The sequence below is a fragment of the Struthio camelus genome, chromosome 1 (assembly GCF_040807025.1).
Source record: "Struthio camelus isolate bStrCam1 chromosome 1, bStrCam1.hap1, whole genome shotgun sequence".
NCBI lineage: Eukaryota > Metazoa > Chordata > Aves > Struthioniformes > Struthionidae > Struthio > Struthio camelus.
In genome coordinates, this window is record NC_090942.1 from 49234806 (window position 1) to 49247466 (window position 12661).

General features: G+C 37.5%; 1 long non-coding RNA gene across 1 annotated transcript; it reads left to right on the forward strand.

Moving 5' to 3' along the window:
• Nucleotides 1–239: 239 nt before the first annotated feature.
• Nucleotides 240–7134, forward strand: LOC138065775 (uncharacterized). The gene is made up of 3 exons (XR_011138848.1): nucleotides 240–356; nucleotides 3512–3538; nucleotides 6118–7134. It is a non-coding gene; the product is annotated as an uncharacterized lncRNA (long non-coding RNA).
• The last annotated feature ends 5527 nt before the right edge of the window (nucleotides 7135–12661 follow it).

A 12661-nucleotide genomic window follows, 5' to 3' on the forward strand; every position in this document is an offset into this window, starting at 1 on the left:
CATAGTGCTTTCCTTTCTCCTTCCTACATGATAAAGAGTAAGATGAATGACTCCAGGCAGGATTATTGCCTTCCTGAGGGGAAGTGGATATCATCTTCCAGCCTGATGTTAAGAAAACCAACAACCTTCAAGAGACAGGACTTTTGTCTACGCTGTTTTTCTCCCTGCTCAGTTTGCTCACTTACGTGAATCTCTTTCTTTATCCAGCAATTTCTTCTGCAGGTAGGGAACCAGAGTGCCTAAAAGGAAATCCTTTTGTGGACCTAGTCCGTGGTGCAATATGTAAGAACCTAAGCAGTTAGCCTTATTCTTCAGACATGCTGAAAAAATAAGCCATGGCGTCAGTAAGATTACAGGTATTTACTGATTTCCATAAATTAAAAGAACTAATAAATCCTGTGCCTTCTACTAGTAGCAACTGCCTCCCTCTTTTGACATTAACTGACATGCTGTGCAACCATAAATTGCAACTATAAGTTGTACAAATAGTATGCCTTCTAGGATAGATGTATTTCACAGCATGCCACGCAGCTCTAGGGCTCTGCTGATTCTGTTTTGAGTGTGCTAGGGGACAACTTTCACATAAGATTCCTTTCTATGGAAACGGGGAAAATGGTGCATATCCAAATCCTTCTCCATGTAAAGGAGGAGGGATGCACCTGAGATATGCACCAAGACCCTGCAGCTGGGAAACTCTTCCACATCCCATGCTGAAGGCATAGCCAAACTATATTATGGGTTGAATTATAAAATTAGTCTTTTAGAAGTTCATATTTACATGTTGTATATCAATGATATTTTAAGGACTCCACTAGCTATTTTGTACTGAATTGTATTGCATATGGAAAATCAAAAACAGGCATTAAGGAACTCATTTCACTGAGGTCCTGATGCAAATCCCATTGAAAGAAATGAAAACTCTGAGTGGGTGTATATACTACTTAACCATACTCATGTCTTATATGAGAAATAGCTAACATAGAAAGATCTTGTCTTTAATATATTTTGGTTACCATAGAGCTCTTGGCAACATGGAATGTATATTCAGGACTCAAAAAACAAGTATAGCTGTCAGTGTGAAAATCCTGCAGAGGGAAACAAAAAGAATCTCTTCTCCTCTACTTCATTTTTAGTTTATATTTAAAAAGTTAAATCAGCTTACAGTTTTTCTTTCTGTCATGTCCTTTTTCCTCATCTCTAAATACCTCTCCAGTTTTTAAATCTCTACAGGGCTCGCTCTGAAGATATAATTTTGTCACTGTTAATGTTCTTTGCACACATCCTACTAACAAAGAAATGCTTTGATCCACACAGATGACAACAGGTTTTATTCTTCCCTTCCATAAATCCAGTAAATTCTAGGTCTCCAAGTAGTCATAAATTAAATGTACATTTTAATGTTTATACAGAGAAGCTGTTGTGTTTAGAGAATGAGAATAACCAGAGTGGTCAGAGAAAACTCTGACTTAACAAATCACATGCTTCCAGTAAAGGCCTAAATCTTTATGACACAAAAATGGTGGTCTGCCCAAAGTATGGGTGCATTCTTCAGAAAATAGGAATAATATTGCTCTTTTCTAATAAAACATAAGGCATCTATCACACACATTTGCTAGTGAGCTATTGAATAAATTGTTTCTCCGAGAGTTCACATTTTCCAGTGTATTTAAAATGTACAAATGCAAAAAGATAGTCCAAAATAGTCTACTGTAAAAAGAAGGATTATTTATTAAAAAGAGACCTATTTAGTAAAGTAGATCTGTACTTACATGCAAAGGCATTTAGAAATATGCAACTTCTCTGTACTAGGTAAAAGTCGGAATACATTAAAAGAGATTGCCAGAATATTTCTTAAGAATTGGGTATGAGATAAGATTCACAGGACACCTACTCTACTAAGAGAAAAATAACTTATTCTGAAGCTATTCAACTAACAGATTTCAGGAGCACATGTCACACTGACTTGAAAATAAATTTATTGGGATATTAGATTAAAATCAACATCTAGCATCCTGTCTCTGCAAGCAGAGGTTGTCGAATATAGATGTGAAAAGGAGGTAAAGTTTTGCTTGTAAACTCTTCTGTGTTGATTCAACACATCCAATTCAATGCTTCCTAAAGCATGCATTTCACACCCTAAGGCTATTGCAGCATCATGGCAGCGACCTCTTGGATCTCACTACAAGAAATGATGATGCAACACAAGCAGGTCACAAGACTATCTGCGCATCTCACATGCCTAACACCCCAGATATTTAGTATGTCTTGTACATGGCATATATTGGCACCCACTGCTCTATTTGGGAATCCCTAATAGATCTAATCCCTCGGCCATACTTTTTTTTTTTGGGGGGGGGAGGGGGGGGGGGGGCTTTAAAATTCAATATGCCTCCCCTGCTCATCCTAAAGAAAAGTTTTCCAGGCCTAAATCGGCTCTCCGTTACGGGTCAGCTTACCGCAAACTGCTGCCGTGTCTGTTACTTTTAAGGGTGAACCTTAGCTAGTAGGCCTCTTAGTATCAACAAACTTCCACGTAAACTTTTATCTTTATTGTTGGTGTCCTGCCTGTTGACATAAAGACAAAAGCAAGACTGGTTCTTGGCTAATTTTGCTTCTCCCAGGCAAATTCTTTTTTGATTTGTGTAATTATCTGTAATCAAATCCTGTTGATGGCCCAAAATCTTTCCTGTTGACTTCACTTTTACAGGTGGATGGGTGGATACCTGCTTCTTGAAACTGTGAGGGCAAAACAGCTGATCTGTGTGTAAGCAGAGGCTTAGAAGCCCTTTTCCCTTCTTTCTAATGTCCAGGTAGCTTTTCAGCTTTTATCATGTGCAGAGGTCGAGGCAACGACCCTTGTGGAGGCAGTTCCACTCTTCCTGTCCTGACACATACCAGCCTCCCTATACAGTCAGGCATTAAGTTTTCTCAGAAAGTCCCCTTACTTTCTAGGCAGGAAAGCTGAGCACTTACTGCTGTAGACAAATGTGACCAAGTGGTGTAAAAGTTGCCCTGTTTATTTTTGTTTAAGAATACACAGAAAGCAATAAGATCCTTTAAATATTTGCATTTAAGAGTTTATCAGAGTGTGTAAGAGTTAATATTAATCTTGGTGCTACGATGGGGTGAGCACAAGAGATACTGCTATTGGTTTACACATACAGCGTTATTTCCTAAAAGAAATTGGGAAATGGGTCAGATTCTGGTCAGACTTTTCTTATCCTGAAGGAAGGACACCTTCCAAAGATAAAGTGAATATAACCACTCTAAATTGCTTCTCTTCAAACATCCACCAGAAAATGAAGGGAAATCCATATGTATATATGGAAATCCATACATATAAAACCTGCTTTTCTGTCTTTTTTAAAACATATAAGAAGTTATGTAAAATGAATCCTGAAGCAAAGGTTTATGCCTTTTAATAAGTGTTATGATTATCACGCCTTTACTTCTTGTGGTAAGCAAATATTCATTTTTAAAAATTATAACTAGATTCTTTTCTTTTCTTTAGCAGATGTCCCTAAACTGACTACTTGAGGTAAGTTGTCAGCTGGGATGTTCTGGCCAAAAATTCTTCACAATACATCAAAAACACTTTCTGCACTGACAGACCCAGTTTAAATAATTGTTCCTTTCTTTGAACATGCCCAGTTCCCCTGCTGGTCACGTAGAAAATTGGTGTCCAAAAGAACAGATAGATTAATTTGAATTCCTGAAGTTAGCTATCACTCAATTATCTGATTAGTGGAGAGAAATTGGTCTATTGTGATATTCGGAATAATGGTAAATAGTTAAATGGTAAATAGGCAATACGGTAATTAAGATGTCCTGGAACAAGTATCTCCTAGAAACAACTTTAAAAATGATTTATTTGTATTTCTTACCTGTCTTAAAATGTTTATCTGTTAGGCTATGGGCATATTCTGTCTTGGACAGACATGGACAGTAATATGTCTTGGAAAAAAATATGGATAATCATCTATGCTAGATATTATCAAGCCTGGAGGAAGGATTTTTTGACAGGAAGGGAATTCATTAGAAAAAAACAAACAACCATGTTTTACTGCGTTGATCACAGGCAAATAACACCTAAAAGACATGCCAAATTGTGTAGTGCTGAGCCATAGGAACAACCAACCTCAGGCAGAAATGATTTGGGTTTGGTTTAGTCTTGTTAAACAAATAAGAGCCCCAAATAAGTTGTGAGTTCTGGCTATTTCAAGCATGTATGGCCTGCATTTCTTAGCAACTAGAAGTCAGCTGCTTATGGCATCCTGAAGGGTCTGAAACGGGTTGCAGATTCCACAGCCAGCCCAACTGCGTGCCTGCTCGTCTCACACGGTCAAGTGCAAACAGCTGCTTCACAGCGATGGGATGCAGTTCAAAACTGTTTGGACACACCAGTGTGAGGCTTTGCCCAACCTAAGTAGCTCTGATGAGAAAAATGAAGTACTTCATTAGAGTTATCTGCTGTTCATTAGTAACGCAAGGCTTTGCCTTTAAAAGAACACACTGATTGTCATCACAAGAGAATTAGGAAGAGAAACAAATTTTATGAGCATGTGATTCTTGAATGGCAGTTCAAATGCTGTTCGTCACATCCTCCGCCACAGATAAATACTCTTTGCATTAAAATACTTTTTTGTGTTTAGCTTCTGAGTCCTCATTTTAGACAACACCCATCTGGAGCATAACATGAGGCTTTTCCCATCAGCCATAAAACCACAGATTAACCTGTAAATAAGATTAATTAAGACATAAAATAATTCTAAGTGCATATGAAAGGGACATTTAGATTACGTGAACTAATTGCTGTCCTGTTCAGTTTTGGTACATTCTAAGTGTAATTGATGCTTGTGGGACTGCTTGCTCCACTTATGGGTATAAATCTTGGCAGGCTCTGAACCCTTACTGTCTTTGATAATAGTACTCATAAATAACAGAAATATTAGGCTAGATATGGAAAGGAAATAACTACCTTGTAGCAGTTCTGTTTGTCACCAACCTTTTTAGTTTTATGTGCTTTTTCCTCCACTGGATATTATAATGCTTGAAGCTTAAGGTGGTCTTCTCTCAGCCATGTACCATCACTGCTCAAATCCTCAATGAGTTTGGACATTCACCTAAATTTTGCAAGTAGACTAACAAACAAAGTTATTAATCGTGATTTCAGTAGTATACAGCTTAGGCAAACTAGGGACAGATCAGGATTGAGCGTAAGTAATGCACAAATGCAGAGTAAAAATATTGGCAACTTCTGAAGGTAGTGACTCTCTAAGTACTGGAGCAGATATACGAGATCAACATTGACAAATCAGTGGTGATGTGGATATCAACGCAACAGAGACTTTTAAGGAGGAATTTAAAGGGGAAAAAGAAAGTAGGTTCGTGCATATTTACAGAGATTCCAAACTGGCCTTACTGTGCTGAATGAAGGTAAGAACTGATTTTTTAAGATTGAATGAGACAGGATAAGAAGAGGGGAATAGACCATCATTGTCTTGAAAAATCAAGACTTAAGCTTGTCTACTGCTACATAAATAGCTACCTTTCATGAGAAAAAAGGAAATGATAGTTTATAGAAGGAAACAAATAGAGATGTGACAAGGACAGAGAAACAGATCGAGGAAATTATTTTTGAATTAGTATTTTGTTTCTGTCATTTTGAGTAACACGAGACTATTTTTGTCAAGGACAAAGAACAAGCCATTGCAATGATTAGGAATGCCACTCTTTCACTCAAATGTATACCCTGGGTGCGTGCCCTTGGATTCTTTGGGGTCATTTGCTAGGTTCCAGCAAACATCTCCAGTATACTCCCAAGGTACTCTGCTTGATCCTCCTTCTCAAAAATGGGATTCTATAAGACAGTACCAGTTTAATCACACTTTTTCTAGGCCTCCTGTGAGGAAACCTCAGGATCATAGGATTAACCCTACAAAGGCACGTGAATGTTAACGGAAATTGATTCAGAGTTTGAAAAATATTTTAAATTAAATTTATGCCTTACTTTAAGTAGCATATAAAAGTCTGTCTATCGCTATAGCTTTGTCTCTCTACGTAGATATAAAAACATAAGAAAGATAAAACGCACTTCCATACTGATTTCTGTTTCAGTTTTCTTGACAATGCTGAGCACAGTCATCCTGGTGAACAAGCTGACCATCAGCCAGCAATGTGCCCTTGCAGCAAAGAGGGCCAACAACCTCTTGGGCCTCATGAAGAAGAGCACTGTCAGCAGGTCAAGGGAGGTGATCCTTCCCCTCAACTCAGCACTGGTGAGGACACAACTGGAGTGCTGGGTCCAGGGCTGGACTTCCCAGTATGAGAGAGACATGGATCTACTGGAGCAAGTCCAGCGAGGGGCCACAAAGATGATGAAGGGACTGGAGAACCTGACATACAGGGAGCGGCTGAGAGAGCTGGGACTGTTCAACCTGGAGAAGAGAAGGCTTGGGGGATCTTGTCTGTGTGTTTAAATACCTGATGGGGGAAGTAAAGAAGAGAGAGCCAGACTTTTCTAAGTGGTGTGCAGTGACCAGACAAGAGGCAATGGGCACAAATTGAAATACAGGAAATTTCACTTAAACAGAAGAAGAAACTATTTTATGGTGAGGGTGGTCCAACATTGAACAGGTTGCCCAGAGGGGTCTTGGAGTCCCCATCTTTAGAGGTATTCAAAATCCGACTGGAAACAACCCTGAGCAACCTGCTATAGCTGGCCCTGGTTTGAGGAAGCTGGACTAGATGATCTTCAGAGGGCCCTGCCAACCTCAACCATTCTGTGATTCTATGTATCAAAACCATCGTATCCTTCAAAGTTATTTTCAACTTGAAAAATGTCTTCTGGCATTAAGACTGGTGTGGGAGAAAGTTTAAAACAGGAAAGATGTTGTTCTGGAAACAACCTTCATATGCTGGTTTATACTAGCTAATATTTTGTTTATTTTCTCCTTTTCTCTATAATTGCTAGGTTGGGAGACAAGAGATCTCAATTCAGTCTGTTTAGATCGCAAGACTTTGCTAAGATTTCCTTTGTGCCCAGTGCACTTACAAGAATATTGGAGAAAGTTATTAAAACACATCTATTCAGACTGTATGAATAGGTTTTAAAAGCTAAAGCTATATGCATATATCTCTAAGTTGCTTATGAATTATTATTTTGTAGGAAGGGTTTGTTCAATTGTTACTACTTTTTTTTGGATATATACACAACATTTTTCCAAATCATTTAAGAGCATATTCTCTGGATGTATAGTGAATTCAGGTATGGACTTTAAAAATGAAGTCTATTCATACATACGTATTTATCTATCTATGTACATACATATATGTATATATGAAGCACATCTATACATGCTTCATAAAATAAAATGAGAAACCAATATCATGTATATTTGAATACCTATCAGTATTTAAAGACAGGTTTGCAGGACAACAGGAAGTTGCAGCTAGACCAGTGATATGCAGAGGATAGATTCACCTTTTCACTTGAAAAAGAAGCAAGGAAGCTCTAATGACTCTTCTTGGAAGATAAACAATAAAATAAGATATAGGGGAAAATATATGATGATAGCAGTACTTTTGTGAAAGATTAATTGGTGGCTTGAGAAATATGCAAATGCTTGCATGATACCAACAGTAGACAACTCATTTTTGCTGGAATCTTATAACATATCTATAAAGACAAATAGCATGATTAAAGGCTTTTGTGGTTCAGCGCACTCATAGAAAAAAGTATTAAATAATCTTGTAATCAATGACAAATTAAGAAACCCACAGTAATTATCATTGCCAAACAAAGTAGGTTTCTGTTAGCAGATGCTAGGTAAGTGTTGGTAAAGTGTCCGAAAAGTCTGAAAAGACAATTTAAGAATTAGAGGGCAGAATATAATTATCTTTGAAAACCCATAACAGTCCTGAGATATCCTGGTGCACTGCTGATACCATGTTAACACTGGCTTTATCCACTAGCGACCTGCCCTTGAAGAACTCACAACTTGCTGTTTAATTGTTCTTCAAGACAATTTTATCTACAAATTCTCTTACCTTTGGGAAAATAACCTTTTTCAAGTGCTAAGTGTATGTGTTACTTATTAAGACTCTTCTATGTTTTCAGTATCAAAGGTCATCAATTTATGCCTTATCAATTTAAGGCTTTGATGCCCAGATGGAATGGGCTACATTTAAAGAAGAGGAAAAGAGGGACTCTCGAAGGTCTGCAATTGTCTGACTGCTGCGGGATCTGAAACCATCAGCGAGAACAAAAATGTTGAAAATGGGATTTACAAGTTGGCAGAACGCTGCATTTCCAAGCAGTATCAGATACACTTGAGACTGTAACAGATGGGAGGGTCCCTTAGAACAGCTCTGACTAATCTTAACTTCATAGCTGGAAAAGTAACTATGATATTCTGGCAGGGTTTGTTACGAAAGAGCCAATAGTTATTTGAATCAAATTTTCAAGGCAAAGGAAAGATTGCTGAAATATGTAGCTTTTTCTAAGCCTAAATCTGGCACAGGCTCTATCAGCCTGCAGAAACTCACCCCTCTCCTCCACCCAACAGGTTCCTCCTCAGAACCTGTGAAATGTAGGCAATACTGTTTATGTAGCATCCCACCCCATCCCATCCAAATATGGTCAAGTAACAGAAGTTTTCTTTCTCACCAGTCATGAAACTGCTTGCTCACCTTCAGTGTTTCCTACCTTTTCCTTTTTGTCTGGTGGAGACAGTAGAGGGAACTAAAGATTTTATTGATATTTTCTCCAGCTCTCTTTCAAGTTGCCTTTTGTGCTTGGATACTTTCATGTAGTATTTAGTTTAACATAGGTCATCATTAATGGAGACTAGCCAAGGATTTCATAACGCTGCCTAATCTATCCTTGACTTCTTTGTTCCAGAGAAACCAGCCTTGTTTTTTGAAGATTGTTTAACCACTCCAAAGGCACGGATACACAGACAATCATGTAGTAATATGCTCTCAGGTAATAAATGGAGGAACTTTCTTGATAGTCTGTTTTTCTTTCTGCAGTTCTCTGTTTGTTTGGCAGTTTATTTGGCTTAGAGACACTTATGATTCTTGCACAGCAGAATCATCTGTGGGAGCTAAGGCACTTCAACTCCAGTCTTTTCTTTTAGTGTCGCTCCCTGACTCCTAAGTTATACCTGGATGTTTTCTAGTTTCCTTTTAGTGTAAATGGAGCGACAAAACAGGTTGCAAGTCTTTGATTAACCTTCTGTCTTTGCTGCTTGTTTAGGAGAACTTACCATGTCTTTAGTCAGCTGTAGAAATCTGCAAGAATGCAAATGGTGAATCCCCATGCTTTTGGGGGGCTTAGTCCCCTTATAAGGTATGGGAAAATCTGAAAGTGGCCAGGATCTTGCTGTAGAATTGTCCTTTTTCCCTACATAAGAATGAAAAGAAAAAAAAAAATCAATGTCTTAAGTTTTATTGTAACACAAAATATGGAACCTCACTAAAGTAGTTATTTACAAAGGAAAACCTCAAATCTGCTGGCCAAGGAAAACTGGAATAAAAAATTTGAAATAAACCAGTACCCTACCGGTTGTGTCCTTTCAAGGTGCATCTTTTCTTTCAGCCTTGCTGCCTGTTCCAGCAACTAGCTTCCTGAGTCTCCACAAACTCCACACAGTTCCCTCTTTCTTTCACTTCTGAGTCTTAACTTTGGACTTATACCCTGCTTCAGACAGCCCTGCCTTGCTCCTCTCAAGAGATTCCTGTTTCCCTCTATGCCTCATGCTCCGTTCTGCTCTCCATGCCTGGCTGCTTGCCCTATGCTGCCTCCCAAGGGCTGCTCCACAGCTTAGCTGCTCTCAGGAGAGGAACAAACTCTCCTTCCCTCTTCTTTCCCAGAAGAGGTGCAAATTTGTCAATAGGATGGCAGCCAGGTCAGGGAGCTTCTCTCACTGTTACCCATCCACAGTCTTGTAACAAAACATAGAATTTACATTTATACCAAACATGGTTATATCAGTTGTCACACACACACTGAAAGATTGTCTTGGTTGAATCAGGTTTCAATCACCCTAAAAACAAGAAGGAAGAGCATAGAATGTATGTGATAATGGGTACTAATAAAGGATGAGTATCAAACGATAGCACAGACATACAAGGATGCATTCAAATAGCCCAAGGCAGAAAGTCATATGAAGCTAACAAGAGACATAAGGGATAATTTGACTCAGAGAAGAAATATTGCTTACGGGGCAGGACAGAGAGCTATTAGCTGATGCTACCATGTGTTTAATTTCCTCTTCATTTTTTTTTTTTTCACTAAAAAGGTCAGCAGTAATCAGACAATTAGTACAGCTGCAGCAGTGCAAAGCTGTTTTCTCTGCTTCAATAGAAGAATGAGTTAAAGAATAGCTACATCAGTTAAAAACTTCATCCAGGTGTACCCGATAAAAGCAAGGAACTAGTGATCTCTAGGCCATTCAATTTAATTTCAATTCCAACAAAAACTGTTGAAGCAGATAAGCTAACAATTTCTAAGCATATACTTAGAAAATAACAGGAGATAAGTAGCGGTCAAGATTCACATCTCCAGATACAATATTTAGAAAAAAATTACTCCTCTTTGACTAGGTAGCAAACACTTTTTTCAGAGATGAGAATCATTAGAGGTCATTCACCTTGTTTGACACTAATTGCATGGCATTCTTACGAGGAAGAAAAGTTAGGACTAGACGAAACAGTTGCACAGCTGATTGGAAAAATTTGTCTAAGACAATAGTCATTCATCATTCGTTGTCAGACTAGGACCTAAATAAGGTAGCTGTCTATGCAAATCTGTCCTGTACGTATGAACGTTCGGTATTTTCATTAGTGACTTGAATGAAGAGGTGCAGGCATTTGTGAGGCAGTTTTAGAATGGAAAGTCATCTTGACAAATCAAAGAAATGTTCTGGAAAAATATGTTACAACTCAATAGGATAAACGTGTAATTCTTCCTTCAGGTAGAAATACTTGGCTGTGCAAATATAGCATGTAGGAGGAGGGACAAATACTTCAAAGTGGGCTGTACTGTTATAGTAAATCACAAGATGAACATGAAGCAGCACTGTCATGCTGTTATGAACAAGGCAAATACCGTACAGTAATAAGTAAATAGAAATATTTTCCATGAAATGCAAAAGTAGTTTTGTGCTATCTGGTGCTGTATGAGCAGAAGTTCAGAAAAACAATCTGCAGGGAATTGCTGAAGGAACTTGATGTATTGAATCCAGAGGAAAAAAGACTGGAAGAAGTATAATAGTATTCAGATATGTAGAAGGAAGCAATAAAAAAAATTAATTTTTTGATGTATATAAACCACAGTAAGATGCTCCAGCTCCAGCTAAGTCATAAGCAAAGAGTAACGCTGAGCAAACAGGCATTTTTGTAATAATTATAACTTCCAGATAGTTTGTGGAATATAACTTTTTTGGCTGTTATAATCCTGGTTGCCCTTTAACATACATTCAGAGCAGTTAATTAAGTTAACCTGACAAGTAGATTTCCAAATAGTTAGGTCAGCTGGGACTGGTCAATCAAAAAATGCAAGTTACTGTTTCTGATTTGCTTCAAAATTTTGTATTCCGTTAAGTCACTTAAAACTGAACCAAAATATCTAGTCATAAAGAAATGGTACAGGGAAGCATAAGAAAAAGACTGGATTTTAGAAAACAATGTTTTTAATATGACAAATGGAATCAGGGATGTACTGCTAGTAGTGATACATACAAGCCTGGTTCTGCTGTTTTAGGAAACCTTCCTTTTTTGAATAATGGCCTTGCTAATAAATGCTTTTCTTTGTAATAAAAGATATTGCCCTGTCTGCTGAACAGTGACCCATATACCAGTAAGATTTCCTTTTTACAACTTCACACTGAAGCCCTGTTAATTTGCTATGAATATTTATCTTACAGATAATTTTACTGATGAATATTGTTAATTAAGTCAATATGTGTAAGCTTCATTATTTTTTTGCTAATTATAACATATACGTCTCTAGTGACTATCTTTTGATTTCATCTCTTCCTAACAGAAATGATTCATTTTCATTCTTCCTATTCCCTGTGTATTAATGATTAAACTTTAGCATCTCTAGTGTGTAATGAGAACAGAAAAAAATGAAATTTAGCATAAATTTTATAAAGCAACTTCTTGTAACACTAGGAAAGGAATAAAAGAGCATTGCTTCCCAAGCGAACTATGTACCATACTTCTACTTAAAAGCTCTCATGGGGGTTGTTAATAATATGTTATTAGACATTTATCATATTGGAGTCCCAGTAGAGACAATTACCTTTCTGTTTCCATCAGAAAGCAAATTATTCTTTATGGCGATGAATCCTATTCCATAGTTATGTTCCCATATCAGATATAATTTTTGAATAATTCAGTTTGCGGTAAAAGTTAGGAAGAATATTCGCAGCTTTTGCACTATACTTCAGTCAGGTTGGGAAGCGCAGCGTTCCTGAGCTGCTTTGCTGAGACTACTCAAAAATTAATATTGCTAATTAATTTTGCTAACTAATATTAATAGCTTCATAAAGTCTCATAACTTACTTATAGGTTCTGTTACTTTATGTTGTTTTTTGTGCTATTATTTTTGATCAATTCCTATATTCTGCTTCTTGAAAAGGGAAATATTTTG